The sequence below is a fragment of the Cebus imitator genome, unplaced genomic scaffold (genome assembly GCF_001604975.1).
Source record: "Cebus imitator isolate Cc_AM_T3 unplaced genomic scaffold, Cebus_imitator-1.0 Scaffold1055, whole genome shotgun sequence".
NCBI lineage: Eukaryota > Metazoa > Chordata > Mammalia > Primates > Cebidae > Cebus > Cebus imitator.
This window is the reverse complement of record NW_016108370.1, coordinates 13,388-31,777: the sequence shown is the minus strand read 5'-3', so window position 1 is coordinate 31,777 and position 18,390 is coordinate 13,388. Positions and strand designations below refer to the sequence as shown.

The window sequence follows — 18,390 nt, the reverse complement described above, 5'->3', positions numbered from 1 at the left end:
CTGAATCTCTCTTGTGTGCTAAACCACATATTTGCCAAAACTATAACGGTTCACTTTCTATCTTCCGTAATAGCCTCAGATTAGAGCAGTGGGATAATTTCTTCCTCTGAATGACTGGTTCCCTGTGCCCACCAGATGGCTCAGTCCACCAGGACCTCATCCAGTCCTGAGGAAGCTGATCCCCACTGAAGACAGAAGACAGTCTGCCAGTGTACTCCCCCTCCTCCCCCAGATCTCAGAGACCTTTCTGGACCTCCAAGGGTCTCATTCTGCATCCCTTCCTTCTCCCTCTGCAGAGCAACCTCCATCATCCCTCCACCTTCAGCGGGAGACCCCCAGACATTGCAGCGCCTCTGAGCAGCCACAGCACCCCTGCCTGTTACTGATTTAATTGTTTAATCATGTCCTTCCTCAAAAAAGCACTTAGGTCTCAGAGAAGGGGCTTGTAGCTTCAGTCAGGGATCCATGAATTCCTCAAATTGGTGTTTTATCAAGAAACTTTTTAGTGTGTATGTGGAATGAAAGCATAAACTAATGTAAAGGAAGATGCTTAAAATACCGAACCGTCTTCTGAAGGGATGGATAAGATCTAAATTCCTGGTAAAAGTCATTCTCTCTAGACTTTTACTTTCCATGTGGATGAAAATCACAGGAACCACTACCATGTGTAGAGTGATTTACTTACAGCTAAACTTAAGAGTTTAACAGGGAACTTTTTCATAACTTACGTGTCACTTGATCCTCCAAAGCTTCCCAGTTATGAAAAGGGGAAAGATGATGCTTCTACATTGCAGACGGGACAGCTCAGGGCAAGAAAGGCCCGGGGACAAGGCCGAGTTGGCCGTGTGGTCCGCGGAGCCTCCGCACTCAGGACAGTGTTCATCAGCCTCCCTGTCCCGGAAACGGCCTCCACAGGGCAGGAGTGGAAATCAGAGGCCAGTCGAGGACGGAGAAGCTGGGAGGTGTCCCTCCAAGCCAGCAGCCAAAAGGCCTGCAAGCCGCGCAGCCGAGTCCGGGGCAGCCAAGCAGCCTGGAAGGCGCAGAAGGACCGGGGTGCACGCGGAAGCCCGGGCTCGGGTGGAGGAGGCACGGCGGAGGGGCCGCAGGCCCGGGAGAGCTCAGATCCGATCCGGCGTTCATCACACACGGACAGGGCGCGGCAGGCCCAGGGAGCTCAGATCCGGCGTTTATCACACACCGACGGGGCGCTGCACGCCCGGGAGAGCTCAGATCCTGCTTTTATCACACACCGATGGGGCGCTGCACGCCCAGGAGAGCTCAGATCCAGCGTTTAACACAGACTGACGGGGTGCCGCACGCCCAGGAGGACTCATGTCCCGCGTTTGACCAAGGAGGACCCGGCGCGGGGCGCCCTGAGGCTGCAGAGTCCAGCCAGCCGTGTGCGCCGGAAGCGCGTCCCCTGCAGGAGCCGCCGGAGCTCCACTGGCCCTGCGGACTGGCGGGCGGCTCCCAGGACGCTCCCGGGTGCAGGCGCAGCGCCCTCGCTGGAGGAAACGCGCGGAGCCCACCCAGGCCTTTCCCGCCTGCGGAGCCGATGCCACCCGGTGGGGCCGGCAGACTTGCTGTCGGCAGGGCGCAGGCAGTTGGGCTGTGGCGGGAGAGGTGAAGGGGAAGCGCCCACTCCTAGAGGAGACGCAGGAAGCGCTGCACCCAGACCCCTCAGGGCCTCCTCCGTCCCCCGCAGGACTCACCACCCACACGGGCAGCGGGGAGCTATGGTGGGAGGAGGGGCAGGTCGCCGAGAAAGCCTGGACTGTGCATCCCAGTGACTCGGGCTTCTCAGACTAGGGCTGCGTGGAGAACCAAGTCTGCCCACCCTCAACTCGGAGCCCCAGGAGACCACCAGACACAGTTGGCTGAGGAGAAAAAGCCCCAGGGCCGCCGGTGGTTGCAGATGCCCCGGGAAGGCTGAAGATGGCGCCACACAAGCTCACGTAAGGTCACGCTGGCGGCGCCTGAAGCCAATGCTGCCAGCAAGGGCACCATGGACGACACAGCTCAAGCGAGCTCACCTCTGACCAGACCGACTCAGCACCACACTAGGCCTGAGTGGAGGGGAGCTGAAGGCCGCACATCATCACATGTGCCTCAGCCCCTGCTGCTCTGGGCAGAATGTCTGGCATTTAGAGATGACACACACACACACACACCCACCCACCCCACTGTCAACAGACACAATAATCAACAGGACCAGACTCAGAGATGACTTAAATATTGAAACTTGCTGTCAGTTTGTCGTGGCCACTAACTATGGAGGATGGATTCTCACCCCAAGTTTGGTTCACATGTTGAAACTAATGAGGCCAACATATACCACAGGAGAGTGTTAAAAGGTTTATTTTACCCACATAATGAGGCATTCTGGGGAGATCAGGACAGATCTCTCATGCAGTCCCAAAACTGGCTTGAGAGAGCTGGAACAGTCCTGAGGATTCATGGTGGTAGGGGATGGCCCCCTGTGAAGATTCCTGTGCACAGGAAGGGCTTACATGGCTTGAATCTCCTGAAAGCACCAGAGGAAGGAAAACCTGGGCTTTCTTATCAGCAGGCCCAAATGCTTGGCAGAGGGAAAGAGGGAGGGCTAGAGCTCAGAAGCTGTCAACAGTCAAACACCAAAAAATGGAGACAGATTCTTTATGACAAAGATACAAATAAAAATTTACAAGTAAATAGTTAAAAAAAAAAAAAGTAAACTAATAAATGGATGTATCACTAACATATACTCTAGAGGAAAAGGTGGCGACATGCCTGAATACAGGGGGAATTTCAGCAGAGAGAAAGAAGTTGTGTGAAAAAGATAAAAAGGCAATCATAGATATGAGAAAACATGGCAAAACATGTGAAGACTTTCTTCAGTGGGATTATTAGTCAACTCTATGGCTGAGGAAGAAACCATGAAATTTGATAGGCCAGTAAAATGACCCACAATGGAACGCAAAACGTAAACAAACAAAAAACAGTATCCAAGAGCCTGAGTGCTATCAAGCACTCTAGCACACATGTGATTGAGGCCCAGAAATAGGAAAGAAATAGGTCAGAATGAATACTTGAAGATATGATGGCTCAAAGTTTTCTAAAAATTACAAAAGACATTGAAACAGAGATCCAGCAAACTCCAAGAAGCCAAGCCAGGACACCAATCAAGATTCTTTGCTTGACCAAACTTTAACCATGCTCCCTTGGACCTTCTACCCAACAAGGCCTGTCACCTACTTCCCTGCATAATGGAGTTTTCATAGGAGTACTGTTAAGAAAGTTTAGAATTCCTTACCCCTGATACCTGACATCTGATCAAACTCCTTACCTCCACCATCCCCCAGGTGATGCCTGACTGCCTACCTGCCTGCCTCTGGTAAGAATCCCATCAGGTCAGTTCAGCCAGAATCCTCCCAGACTTGATGTCTCCTCTTGTCAATTTTCCATCCACCCATGTTCCCCAAGCCTCTATTTTGTTTTTTGGCTAAAAATCTCCACTTGTTCTGGTTGTGTTTGGAATTGAGCCCAGCTCTACACTGGAGTCTCTCTTTCCCTGTAGTTTTATGAATAAAATATATCTAACCCTAACCCTAAACCTTAACCCTAACCCTTGCCCTAACCCTAACACAGTTCTGCACACTGTGTGATGCCCATGATAATCTATTCAACAACTCCCTTCCTGCCTCTACCATACAGCTTAGGGCCCTCCACTCCCTTTCTTACAACCTCAATCAGAAGATCATGTTTTGGTCTTTGGTTTTTCCCCCAGGGCACATACTTTTTAATAAACTTCTACAGTGAGATGTATCATACTATCTTGAAATTATTTACCTGCATGTCTAGCCTGATCCACCGTCTCCACCAGTGAGTGAGCTACACAAGGTGAGAAACCACATTTTATTCATCTTTATGACTCTAGTACTTGGCATCAGGAAAGAACATAAGATGGATTTATAGAATTTAATAATAATTTTGATTAGTTTGTCATTTTCATCTCAGTGATTTAAAGCAGTTTTTAAAATAAAACAAAATAGCCATAGACATAAGATGTGCCTTTACAGATTCATCCTGAGTGGCTCTGAGTCTTTGATAAGCCACTTAGCTTTTCTGAGATCCAAATTACTCATGTAAAGATAAGGAGGAGATCTATTTGACCAACTTTACCCACTTCATGGGTGAGGATGATAAGCAATCCTAAAAATAACAATCAGCCTGAAGTTTCCAAAATCATACATTCACATTTCTAAAAACTATTCATTTAAAAAGTACCTTTGTAAACAAGGTATTTTATACTGGCAAAAAAAATGAGGCCTAAATAACAGGTCAGTAAAGCTCTTTAAGATGTAAAGCATACATGTGAAATAATATGGCTTTTAGTTTCTATTATAATAACTATAACCGGGTTTCTTCTTGGATATTGTGGGTTCTTGACATACAATCTCTTAAAGAATAAGCAGTAGGACTGCTTCAGCTGCACTGTATGCTTGCAAAGTTAAATTCTGGACCAAAAACAGTGTTGCAGAAAGGTGATTTTATTTAGGTAGAGAAAAGAGAAGGAAAGGAGAAGAAGAGAAAGGCTTCCACAAAGAGTGTGGAAGGGGATTCCAGAGGGGAAATCCCAGAGGGACCTCCCACCATGTGGGAGGGGATTCCAGAAAGTTGGAAATCCAGTGCAGGTGAGGGAACATGGACTTTTATCCTGGGAGAAACCCCCACCTTCTCCAAGACGCTAAGCCAATGAAAGGAGTTCCTTAGAACTTCCGCTGGAGTGACTGACTTTTAGTTTCTTCCCCTTCCCATGAAATTCAAACATAAACAGTTGAATCTCCTGGATTGAGAGAGATGGGAGGGGGCGTGGCACTGGGAAATTCTTGCCCTTAAAGCTATGCCCCCTCATGGACCCAGAAAGAGAGCACATTCCTTCATAACCACCTGGCATAACTCAAAAGATCACAGTCTAGCCTGCAGATAGAAGAGCCTGTTTCCAGGGCTCAAATGCATTGAAGAGTAGAAGGTAATTTTATTTTCATTTAATGTAATGAAAATAAAATGATACTTCCTTCTGGTTTCTTCTACTTCACCTTTTTTATGAGGAAATAAAACGTCTTACAAGTGTATGTAACATAAATTTTTAAAACACTTCCACATCGATTATCTCTTTTAATCCTCAGAACCATCCCCACTTGGCAGATCAAAATTCCATTCTTCAGAACTGGGAGTGACTTATGTTAGACCTTCTAGCAAGTGAGAGAGAGTTGGACTTCAAACTGAGGTCCTCAGGTGGCAAGTTTTCTACCTTTCCATCAGACCAAAATCCCATAGCATTAGAGTATTTGAGGTCATTCTAATGTCTTTAGAGATTAAGAAGCAGAGACCAAGAGATTCCAAATGATCTAAGATCACACAATTAAGGAGAGTATTAGGAACCCAGAATGCCCCACTTGCCCCAGTCCCTAAATAATCATATATTATCTTTTGTGATATCCAGCCTCAAAGATGGCCCCCAGTGATTCCCACCTACCAGTATTCATGTTCTTGTATAATTTTGTCTCACACGAAAGAGGGCTGACTTGTATAACCAATAGGATATTGTGGCAATGGCAACGTGTGACTTCTGAGGCTAGCTCACAAAAGAGATTGCAGCCGTTTTCTTGTTCTTTTGAAATGTGTGCTCTGAGGGAAGGCATCACAAGGTTGTGAGGACTCTCAAGGCACTCCAAAGGGTTCTTGAATGTCCAAGGAACAGAGGCTTCTTGCCAAGAGACAGTACTCTTTCCAGTTATGTGAGTTAGCAATGGTACTTTTGGTCCCATTAGAAATTTCATTTAAATTTTCAGAGATTGCAGTCCTTGCCAACATCTTGACTATAATTCCATGACAGACCCTAAGCCAGAACCATGCAGCTAAATCACTCCTGAATTTCTGACACACAAACTGTGTTATAATAAGCATTTGTTGCTGTTTAAGTCACTTAGTTTTTGAGGAGATTCATTATGCAACAATAAATAACTAACATATTTTCTGCTATGGTCAATAGGCTCCCCAAAGAGAATGTATGCACATTCTCCTTTCTTCTCCTGATTTCAGACTTCTTTCCCCAAAATTTAGTCACAAATACACTTATCATCAGTTCCCTAAACTCCTTGTCAAGGATATTAATCAAATGAGAGAAGTTACTTCAATAACCTGATTCACTATAATCTTCACCCAGCTGCCCCAGGAGTTTTCCATCTTGTCCCAAAGCATTTCCTCACCATATACTCATGTCTAAAGCCTGAGATAAGGTTGACTAGGTAGTGTGAATATCGCAGGCTCTAGATCTGCTCTGTCTTCTAAGGAACACCTAATAAGATCTGAGCTACATTGGTTGAAAAATTGGGTCTAGAAATGTTAGGATTGTGGAATTCAATTATACTCCTGTTTATTTAACAAAACTAACTCTCCTCCCCTTCCTCCATCCTTATTTACCTATCAAAAGATTTCATGTTTCTTTTTCAATCCCTCTACCATTCTCCTGTCCTGTATGATTTAACATACTTATTACTGAGAAACCAAAACCATAGCAACTGGTTAACTATGAATGTGCTCATCCTCTTTAGAAATAATCTCTCTATAAATCAGAACCCTTTATTTTTCCAAATAAAAACAAATTGTGAAACCACAAGTCCCCTTGACAAAGACCAGTCCATTCATGCAACTCCCAGGACCAAAATAAATTAAGGATGAAAATGCTGAACTCATCCCATGTCTGCTCTAGGAAAATCCATGATACCTGTCAAGAGGAAGGGAACAAGATGCCAGCCAGCCTACCAAGGTATTGCTTTCATTCCCAGCTTCACAGTCAGGAGGAAACATCAAGTTCTTTTCAGTGGGGATGAAGGGAAGAAGAGGGGCGGGCAATACCCTTTAGGATATCCTCTAGGATCCAGAGGGAAAACAGACATCGCTCCCTCCAAGGCACAGTCAAGAACCACTGCCCTAGTCAAGGGGTAACCAGGAACTTAGTTAGGGCCTCTCTTATCTAGGGTGGACCAACATCAATGCCATGGCAAGGGAGCATCTGGAACTCTGAAAATAACCAGAACAGAGAAAGAGAAGTAACAGAGAAGGTTACCAGCATGTATCATCCATCTATGGTGGACCAGGTACTCTGCTGAATGATGGATACTTAGCATCTTATTTAAGTCTCCTAACTGCATAGTGGGTTAAGGAGTGTCTGCTTTGGTGAGAACCTAGCTTCAAACCCTCTTTCTGGTTGTATGATATTGAGCAAGCCATTTGACCTCTCTGAGCCTCAGTTTCCTTCCACATAAAGCAGGGTAGTGGTCAGTATTACCAGGAGATAGGGTTTACAAAATTAGTGTCTTTAGTATGATTGAGGAAGAAATGAGATAATTGCAAGTACAATTATCAAACTGTCCAGAGCATATAAATTACTCAGAGGATTTGATTAGATGCAAATTCTTCATTTAATCAGAATTTCTAAGTAATTTGGGGTGCGGCCTGAGAGGCTACATTTCTTGCAAGCATCCAGGAAATAACAATGCTGCTGGCCCAAGAACCACAGTTTGGGTAGTGAGGATAAAATGACTCGTAACATTCAGTGATATTATTGGTGTTAATATTTTAACATGATCTCCCTAGCAAGAGCAGCAGAGCTGGTAAGTGGCAGAATCAGGGTACAAATTCAGGAATAACTCTCTTCCTCCTTCCTTATTTGCCTCTCAAAAGGAGCCAGATATGTTTGGAACAGGGATAAACAATGCCTTCAAGGGGCCATTTCTTCAGTTATCTACCTGTCCAGTGACTTCATGTGACATTTCAACCCTGACATCTCAAAATTTCCAGAAAGTATAGCAGAGATGTTATGGATTCACTGCATTCTCCATCATATACTCTTATAGTGAGGACTTTGAGTTGCCAAGGAAACTTGTCAGCAAAGACAGTTTCAATCAAAATGAAAACTGAGGCTTAATTCAGCCTGAGCATGAAAGCAATTAACCAGGAGATGGGAGATTAACCCCCTGGGTCACATCCCAGGACACAAATGGGCTGGCTGTTCCATGTTCATTAGAATGAATTCACCACTGTCTGCCTTGGAAATCACAGGGAGGAGCTTCTCTTCTAAGATTGAACAGGCCCTGAGACATGGGCATGGGGCTTAAATCTCATTGCCTCTCAGTGAAGCGTTGGACCTGAATAAACAGATATTTGCCTTTAGAGAAGGTATGATAAGGTTTCCAAGATGAGTCTGGCATTATTATTTTATACTTATGATACTTTTGAGGCAAGACCACTTTGCATTTTTAAATTAATTTATCTTAAAAATGCAAGTAGTCATGGGACAAAAAAGCAGAGACCAATTCTAAGAAAGAGAAAAAAGTGAGCAATCTTTATATCAAAAACCTTGACATCAGACACTTCAGAAATTGTGTGCATTGGAGCTGGGTGTTGCTGCAGTTATGAATGTTTGAGGCCAAGTGACATACTTGCAAGCACAGCTAGTTTAAAATGGCACTAATAATAGTTATGACTGATAAAAGTGCTATTCTGTCCCAGGCACTGTGTTAAGCACTGTAAATGCGTTGTCACAGTAGTCTCTCCAATAATCTCATGGAAGATGTCTCAGTTCTCTTTTTTACCAAGAATTAGAGTGATGGCAATGCTACAAACAAATATACTTGTTTACATGAATTGAATCAGTTGGTAGGAATGAGAGATTCAGCTACTAATCAGAGCACAGAATTTGAGAGAGAATACAAGACAAAAGAGAACAGAAGAGTCTTGTTATTGGTCAACATCAAAGCACTATCACTGGGTCTTTTTAAGTTATATAAACCACTCAACAGAACACATGCGAGCTTTACTAGTGGGCAGCATGCTGAGAGTCCAAACCACTCCTTGATGTGGCTATGGTTCCTTAACAGTGGGTCTCTCCTGTGTCCAATTATGGCCAAACCCATTTGGGGAAGACAGTGATGATGTGATGGAATTCTCACAGGGCGTGGCATCACAAAGCCTGAGTTTGCATCCAGGTAATAAATGTGTCCAGGGAACTTAGGGAAAGCAACTAACTTTTCTGATGCTGTATCCTCTTCTGTAAAATGAGGCAAATGCTACTTACTATATAGAATTCATAACCTTCAGTGATTATTATTGGTGCTAGTATGTTAACATAATCTCCCTAGCAAGAGCAGCAGAACTGGTAAGGGGCAGAACCAAGGTACAAAATCAGGACTAACTCTCCCCCTCTTCTAGTTATCTACCAGCCCAGTGACTTCCTGTGTGACATTTCAACCCTGACATCTCAAAGTCTCCAGAAAGCAATTCCAGCAGAGATGTAATGGATTCACTGCATCCCCCATCACATTATCTCATACTGAGGACTTTCTGGGTCACTCAGAAAACTTCTGTCAGCCCTCTCACCACTCCTATTCAACATAGTATTGAAGTTCTGGCCAGGGCAATCAGGCAAGAAAAAAAAATAAAGGGCATTCAATTAGGAGAAGAGGCAGTCAAATTTTCTCTACTTGCAGATGACATAATTGTACATTTAGAAGACCCCATCGTCTCAGCCCAAAATCTCCTTAAGCTGATAAGCAACTTCAGCAAAGTCTCAGGATACAAAATCAATGTGTAAAAATCACAAGCATTCCTATACACCTGTGGTAGCCATCAAAGAACTAAATCACGTGAACTCCGATTCACAATTGCTACACAGAGAATAAAATACCTAGAAATACAAGTAACAAGGGATATGAAGGACCTCTACCAGCCACTGCTCAAGCAAAGACAGATTCAATCAAAAATGAAAAGTAAAGTCTAATTTAGCCTGAGGATGAAAATGAGCAAACAAAATAATACTTGTGAAAATTACTTTACCCTGTGGTGCAAATATTAGGTGTTGTCCTCAGAGGAAAATAAACTTTTATCCTTCCCTGAGAAATTCTGAGCCTTGAGCAGTGTTTAGTTTTTAGTTCTTATGCAAAAAAATTGCAAGTAATGCATGAATCATCAGAGCATTTGCTTTCTGCAGGGTCATTTTTTCTCTTTCTCCCCTTTCCACTGGCAATGAGGCCTTTTGAAAACTAACAGTTCTCTAATCAGTTGGTTCTCCCCTTCATGCCTAACCAGAGGTTTTTTAGAAAGCAGGAAAACATGTGTTCTTTCAGTACCTTGAGAAAGGAATGCTGACATAAGGATAACTCAAAATCACAGGCCACTCACTTAACACTGTTATGTCTTGCTTTTTTAATCATAGGCTCACCTCGAAAATTTCAGGAGCAAACCAAGCACATACTTCTGCACACATGCACACAAGATATGCACCCACAGTGTGATGAGAAATTCCTGCCCTACCCCTTGCTTCCTATTAAAGCAAGGTCTGTCACTAACAGCTGGAGGACAAACAAAAAGAAATGGCTGAAGGGGATATTTACCTATGGTCATGGAACCAAGGCCTCATTGACAAAGCAAAAGTAAATCTAAGAATGGACTGAAGTAAGGGAAGAACTTTTTAAACACTGGAACTCCACCACCCTTCCACTGCTAACCTGGTCTTGCCTCTGGGAGTATTGATCTCCACGCTCGCAGGCAGTATGCAAAAGAAACTGGATAAAGAAAATGTGGCACATATACACCATGGAATACTATGCAGTCATAACAAAGGAACTTCTTTGAAGAATATATCCAACTTCTTATCTTGCTATTCTGCCATTAATTTTGATTCGAAGCTCTTTTTAACCTACCATCCATTTCTTTGCCAAGGAATTGCAAGCTTTTTCACTAGTCTCATCATACTAGCTGCGAACAAGCCCACTGAATGTCACACTGGGTGGCCAGCATGTCTGTGAAGAGCAGAAACAGGGGCAGCCAAACAGCTAAGGCCAGCTAATAAGTACCCGATGCCCACTCTATAGAGGACTCCACCCTAAAAGACAAGGTAAGCAAATGCCAAGCTGCGTTACCAGTTATTCCTCCCAAACAAAAAAAGTAACCCCGCCAGGAAACGTGTGTGCGTACACACCTAAGTACATGCACACAGCTACATGCAAAGGGGAAAGGCTGGGAAGGAACCAAATTCATCTCTGAACACCACTTACTTCTGGGGAAAAGGCAGGTGAAGACGACTACCAGCATTCCTCACCTTTTCAACTGGTGAGCTTGTGTCAATTTTGGCTTTTTATTTTTAAAGGCAATTTGCACTCCTTGGGTGATCACACGAGCCCTGCAAAACTGAACCATCAACAACCACCTTCCCATGAGGCCAAACAATGGCTTCCCTCAAAGCTCAGCCCACCCACCCACCTCCTAGTCCTGGTCCCATGCAGGGGGCTACTGGCCTCCAGGGGTACAGGAGTCCAGGCCAAACCTACACCACAGATTCCTAGTGAAACCAGCATGTATCCAAGGACCTTTCCCCATCCGAGTCATTTGCCCATTATACAAATATGCCTGTGCTTGCTCCCCTAGGACAGAGACTCCCTTTTATTACAGTTGCAATCAGGAATAGGGACATCTGATGCTGTCTGATACAGGTTGGATGTTAATCTGATGTGGTGCTGTTGGAGAAGCTTGCCCGAGTCAGGGGCGTTCTCAGCACATAATGTATGCTGTCCCTTTAAGTTGCAGGAGTCCCAGAAGGTAAGTGCTGCTGCAACCCCCATTTACTGGTAAGCAGAGGTCAGGTGATCTACAGCTGGCCAAGCAGCTGCTAAGTGGCCCACAGGCCGGATCTGCATCTCATTTGCAGAGTCCCTGCCTGGCTGCTGGGGCTGCCCTGGAGACTCATCCTGCCTCCTCCTCCTCCTCTTCCCTCCACAACGATGCCAGCTTCTATCCACAGCTGCACTCCAGGTGGGGAACACCTGTGGATGCACCAAGATGCAACTACTCAGACTCCAGCGTGCAGAAGGGCCCCTGCTCCACATCATTACCATATCCAAGCCCAAGCTCACCTAGGGCTTCAGTAAATCCAAGCCTCCCTGAATTCCCTGCTGAGACCAAGCTGAGTCTTATGACACCCACTACACTGGTTAGCTGCCAGTTCCAGATGCTGCTCCCCTTGGCCCCTGTCTGTACAGTTCTGAAGTCCTATAAGAATGTTGAGATCCTAAACTGACTCACCCAAGGAAGTAAACAACTAGGGGCCAGGGGCTGCCAGGGGTAGAGAACATACCCAGACAGGTACTGCTGCCTTCAGGCTTAACATCCTTCCCCTACTATTCGCCATGCTTGCCAGGCTGGAAGAGGGACTCCAGAAACTTTGGAAACCCAAGCCTGTAGCTAGCGTATGGATACGATGCCTGAAAGACTACCACTCCTATCCATAAAACCCTCAGATGGAACCAGGTAATTGGGAAATACGTGGGTACAAAGCCCAACCCCTACTTAGACTCAGGTGAGAATTGCAGTAGTGACTTGCCCCTCTGCCACTCCGGCTGTACCACTACTGCTACAGGAGGAAGGTGCATCTGACCCCATGCTCGAGTGGAGACACTAGGTGTGAGCAGGTTCTGGTGGTTGCTGCAGCTGAACCTTCCCAGCTGGATCCATACAAGGTCATCTCAGGTGGGTGTGCGCCTGGGCTGGGATGGGCAAGGATACCCCTCAGTGAAGGCCACTGAGGAGGGCTGTCAGAGAGGCCCCTTTTCCTGCTCCAATAACAGGTTAGGGGAGCATGGGGGGCCTCTCCCACCTCCCTGCTACGTCCAGGAGCCACTTCTTACAAGATGAGGTACTATCTTCTTTGCCTGGTCTCATTTGCCCCCAATAGCACATTGCCAACATTCAGACAATAAAAAGAGAAGCCTCACCTGTTTTCCCTGGCACATCTGAGTCAGGTGGGTACACCCTGAGGACCTGGGGTAGAACTGTACATCTACCCACCCCCAGGCTATACTGGCTTTGTCTTGTCTGGTATGAGTGGGTGGAGAATTACCAAGATGTCATCACACAGGCCATGGACAAGTTCTACAAGAACCAGGTAGAAGAGCACTGTCCTGGCATGCTGCCCAGCATGCAGCTCATGCACACATCTTATTTGACAGCTTCCTCGAAGCAGGTCTTGAAGTCCAGGCTCCTGAGAAGCCTGGGAAAGAGACTCTGCCCGGCTAAAGAACCTATCCCCAAAGGTGTCACCCGCACCAGTCTCATCCTGACAATCTTGGATTATTATTGCCCTGAAGTTTTGGAGTGGGGGACAGACAGGAGAGTGCCCATTAGCCACCTTTCCAGAGAACATCAGTCCTCCAGATTGGGGCAGGTCAGACCTCCATGCAGGCATTTTTTTTCCCTCACTGGTTGCCAGTCGGGAAAACGGCACGTGTGAGCACCTGCCCATCCTCCCAGGCCCTGTTCAGAAACCCCATCTGTGCCTTTGGAGAGAGACTACCCCAAGCATGCAGGCCAGCAACTGCACCCCATGGCCTTCAGGACCTAATCCCCTTCCATGTGGGGTTCACTGCATGTGAGTATATGGTGGGCTCAATTCCTGCCCACTAGCCCCTGCCAGATACCCCGTGCCCACCTCCTTAAGAGAATGAGGCCACAGACACCCAGGCCATTATGGTGAGGGGGTGGCTGGAGCCCTACTTGCCCACCCTTCATTGCTGGTTCAAGGCCAACTGTCTGACCACATTCCTATCCTGAGATGATACATTGGCGACATCGTCCACCAGGGTCAGTAACCACTTACAAAATTCCAGAAACAGAGGCCCAGCTGGTCCCCTGGAAGTTCGGTAAATGGGATAAACCAAGGTTTGCTTTCAGAAATGGGTTTCCTACCAAGTAGCTGCCCAAGGTTCAGGCCAACCCCAAGTTTGCCTGAAGCCTGCCTGCCATGTCCACAGCCCATGCTGATCCCCTCCAGGAGCCACTGGACTGCTTGTTCCTGGGATGTGAGAAGCCCAAGACAGCTGCAGCCTTGCGGAAGCAGTACGCCCACGCGGAAGCAGTACGCCCACGCGGAAGCAGTACGCCCACGCGGAAGCAGTACGCCCACGCGGAAGCAGTACGCCCACGCGGAAGCAGTACGCAGAGGGCCTATAGAAAGAAGTTGGAGGTGAAACCAGATGCTATAGAAATGTCTTATTAGGTCAAACTACTTACTATGAAAATGCTTTAAAACGCAGCAGGAGATGTAAAGACTTGAAGAAGTGTGTAGTGACAATGGCTATCAGAGCACACTAAAGAATCCACACTGCTTCCCCCTTTACCTAGAAAAGGAGTTTTCTAGGCTACCTCCTCCTCCTCCTCAGCACACTCCTCAAACTCCTCCTCCTCAGCTGTGGCATCTTGGTATTGCTGGTATTCTGACACCAGGTCGTTAAGGTTCCTCTCGGCCTTGGTGAACTCCATCTCATCCATGCCCTCGCCCGTGTACCGGTGCAGGAAGGCCTTGCGCCTGAACATAGCTGTAAACTGTTCGGAGATGCATTTGAAGAGCTCTTGGATCACTGCGTTGTTACCAATGAAGGTGGCCGACATTTTTAGTCCCCGGGGTGGGATGTCATAGACGGCTGTTTTCACATTGCGAGGGAGCTGCTGTTCTTATTCTGCATGTTGAGCATTTGCTCATCCACCTCCCTCATGGACATGCGACCTCTAAAAATGGCAGCCACGGTTAGGTAGCAGCCATGACGGGGGTCACAGGCGGCCATCATATTCTTAGCATCGAAGAGTTGCTGAGTGAGCTCAGCCACGGTCAGGGTCCGGTACAGCTGGCTGCCCCGGCTGGTCAGCGGGGCAAAGCCGGGCATGAAGAAGTGCAGCCAGGGAAATGGAACCATGTTCATGGCCAGCTTCCGCAGGTCGGCATTCAGCTGGCCCAGGAAGCACAGGCACGTGGTGGCCCCACTCATGATAGCAGACACCAGGTGATTCAGGTCACCATAGGTGGGTGTGGTCAGTTTTAAGGTCCTGGAACAGATGTTATAGAGTGCTTCGTTATCAATGCAGAACGTCTCGTCTGCATTTTCTATGAGCTGGTGAACAGAGAGGGTGGCATTTTAGGGCTCCACCACCGTGTCTGACACCTCGGGCGAGGGCAGGACGCTGAATGTGTTTATGATCCTGTCTGGGTACTCCTCCCAGATTTTGCCCATGAGAAGTGTACCCATCCCAGACCCAGTGCCCCCACCCAGGGAGTGGGTCAGCTGGAAAGCCTGCAGGCAATCACAGCTCTCAACTTCTTCTCACAACATCCATCACCGACTCCATCAGCTCCGCGCCTTCTGTGTAGTACCCCTTGGCCCAGTTGTTCCCGGCCCCACACTGACCTGTAAGGTAGTACAGTCACTCGATGGCCAGGTATATGGTCATCAGTGATCACCACCACAATGCAAAAAGCACCATTCACCCTGCAGGTGGAGCAAATGAAACCCTCTCCCCTAAAGTTACAGGACAGCAGCCTTGCCTGTCAGAACCTAGATCGGGAGCCAAACCTGAGACAGCCTAACAGACTCACTGCAGGTGGCTCCTGCCCATTCCCAGCCATAGTCACCACCCCAGCTCAGCTCCCTGCAGGGAGATCACATCAGCAGCTCCTCACCTTGAGGAGACAGCTGGGCCTTCCTTCCCCAAAGCCCATTTAGGAGAGAGAGATTGAGTAATTCAGAGGATGGGAGGGTGTTCAGGGGCCCTGGTTCCACAGTTCCCACAGAAATGACCTTGGGGCACTCGCTGACTTTGAGCTGCCCTGGCTAAGGGGCCGCAACCCAGTCCTCATCCACAGCTCACCAAAGATGAAGTTGTCTGGCCTGAAGATCTGCCCGAAGAGCCCCGAGTGCACAGAGTCCATGGTGCCTGGCTCCAGATCCACGAGCACACCACGGGCCCCGTACCTGCCACCTGAAGGGAATGGGAGGGCATCGGTGAGGAGAGGGCTGGTGTTCCCAGGAGGGCGGCCGGGGAAAGACTGGGGTCTCACCGCTGGCCTCGTTGTAGTACACATTGATGCGTTCCTGCTGCAGGTCACTGTCCCCATGGTAGGTGCCAGCAGAGTCAATGCCATGTTCATCAGAGATCAAGAGAACTGCAAGAGGTGCAAGAGGCCAGACAGGCCAGGGCTGAGTCATGGAGCTCAGGGAGCTGGAGTTGCCCCAGTCCTTCTCCCACTTCCACCCCCACCCTCAGGCCGCTGGGTCCCTTGGCGTTCACCCTGGCAGCCTCACCAGCCACCCAGCTCTACCGCGTCTGAGGCAGGGAGCCCAGGAACGGCAATGCAGAGGCACCACACACTCCACTGCCAACATCTTCACCAGCCACCCTGCAGGCATGAGCTGGGACCTCAGAGCCCCAGCTGCCAACCTTTGCACCGATCTGGTTCCTGCACTGTCCGGTTTGGGTGAGCACGATCTCCCTCATAGCCAAGGCAGGACTAGGGCAGCAGGAGAAATGCAAGACGGAAGAGCAATCCCACAATGACTCAGCACGCAGTCTGCCGATGCTTAAATAGCCTGGTGCCCACCTCCCCCAGCCTTGGATTGGGCTCCCAGAATAAGAAACAGCTTTACTTTTACACAGGTGTGCCCACCTGTGACTCCCTTGGAGTTTAATGTCCATTGGAGAGCTCAGGTGGCCTTGCTGTGGTCCTTTCCACATTGGGGAAAGCTGGTCAGCTGAAGAACTCCCATGTATTTAGTGAGACTAAATCCCTAGCTGAGCTGAAACTGAATTTTCCTTCCATGTGGGAGGCGAAGTCTTTTGTTTCCATATTCACAGAGTGCCTTTGCACGTGTCCTATATTGATGACATACTTTTGTAATTGATGAGTCCTTTCATCTCTTAGGAGATCTGTGGTTAGAAAAGGCTTTCTGTGTGCTAACTCAACAGGACCTAATTATAAGTTTCCTTTGGAGCAGCTGAAACCCATAGTAAGCTATGGGTGTTAGAGATAGGCCTCTTGATTTCGCTAGAGTCTTCTTTAGAGTTTTATTGGTTCTTTCATCTTTCAAGAGGACTGCGGTCTCCACACAGAGTGAAGGTGATATTTGATTCCTAAAGCTGAGAATGGGTGTTGGGATATGACTGCTGTGAAAGATGGGCCATTGTCACTTTGCACGCTTTTAGGTCATCCAAACTGAGGAATTATATCTTCTGGTAAACTCATTTCAGATAGCATTGGGAATGCCTTGATGTCCAACCAGTGAAGGTATCAGTAAGCATTAGCAAATATTTAAAGGTGCCTGAGTAAATTAGAGTTTTCAGTCCTCACCTGGAGAGGTTTCTCAATGTTGGGCAGGTTAAACTAGAGGAGGAGAAAACTGCTGGCTGTTTGGGTTATTTCAGGCACAGAGCTCAGGGCAGGGTCACCTGTTTTAGTGTCTTGAAAAGATTTATCACCACAAACCAATGAGACATTAACTGAAACAAAGAATCCCTTCCAGGATGAAAACAATCATGTAAGTGCTTAACTATTTTCCTATGATTAGTATTTGGAATTAGTAAGGTATTACTATGAGTCAGCCAGCCAGAGGGGTTCTGGACTAAACTGCAATCCCTGGTTCATTTTTGTTCTTCTTCAGAGCATTCTGGCCCAGCTCTAGGTATGCTGACCAGCATGCCCATCAGCTTCAGTGCAGTGACCTTGACTACCGCATCTGCAAAGGCATTTTCTTTTACATGGTCAGTCTCTCTTTTGATGTCCTCTGCAATGAATTATAGCCACTTTTCTTTGGCAGCCAGGCAGCATTCTAACAAGCTCAAAATCTGAGTGATGTTGTATGGAAAAGCCCTTTGTGGTCAGGAGTCCCTACCCATTCCAAATTGCGGCATATGCATGAAGCACTAAAAGGTCATACTTAGAATCAGTGTAAATGTTAACTTTTAAATCCTTCCCCGACTGCAGGGCTCTGGTAAGTTCAATTAACTTAGCTTTTTGAGCTGAGGTAGAGGCCAGCAAGGCATGTGACTTGATTAACTTGTGCTGACTAATAATAGCATATCTAGCCCTCCTGTTTTCCTGATGCATAAAACAACTTGCATCTGTTAACCCCTCTTCCTTGGGATGGTCAAGGAGCTCATCTCAAGTCTGGCCTGCTAGAATAAATTTGTTTCATAACCTGTGACATGGTTTGGCTCTGCCTCTAGTCAAATCTTATCAATTATAGCTCTCATAATTCCCATGTGTCTTGGGAGGAACCCAGTTGGAGGTAATTGAATTGGGGAGTGGGGCGGGTCTTTCCCACGCTGTTCTTGTGACAGTGAATAAGCCTCATGAGATGTGATGATTTCATTTTATTTTTATTTCATTTTATTTTTTGAAACATAGCCTTGCTCTGTTGCCCAGGCTGGAGTGCAGTGGCATGATGTCGGCTCACTGCAGCATCTGTCTCTTGGGTTCAAGGGATTTTCTTGTTTCAGCCTCTTGACTAGCTGGGATTACAGGTAACC

At 47.1% G+C, this 18,390-nt stretch overlaps 1 pseudogene; it reads right to left on the bottom strand.

Annotated features, from left to right (window-relative positions):
• Positions 1 to 14,172: 14,172 nt before the first annotated feature.
• LOC108298718 lies at positions 14,173 to 16,362 on the bottom strand (annotated as a pseudogene).
• Positions 16,363 to 18,390: the final 2,028 nt, after the last annotated feature.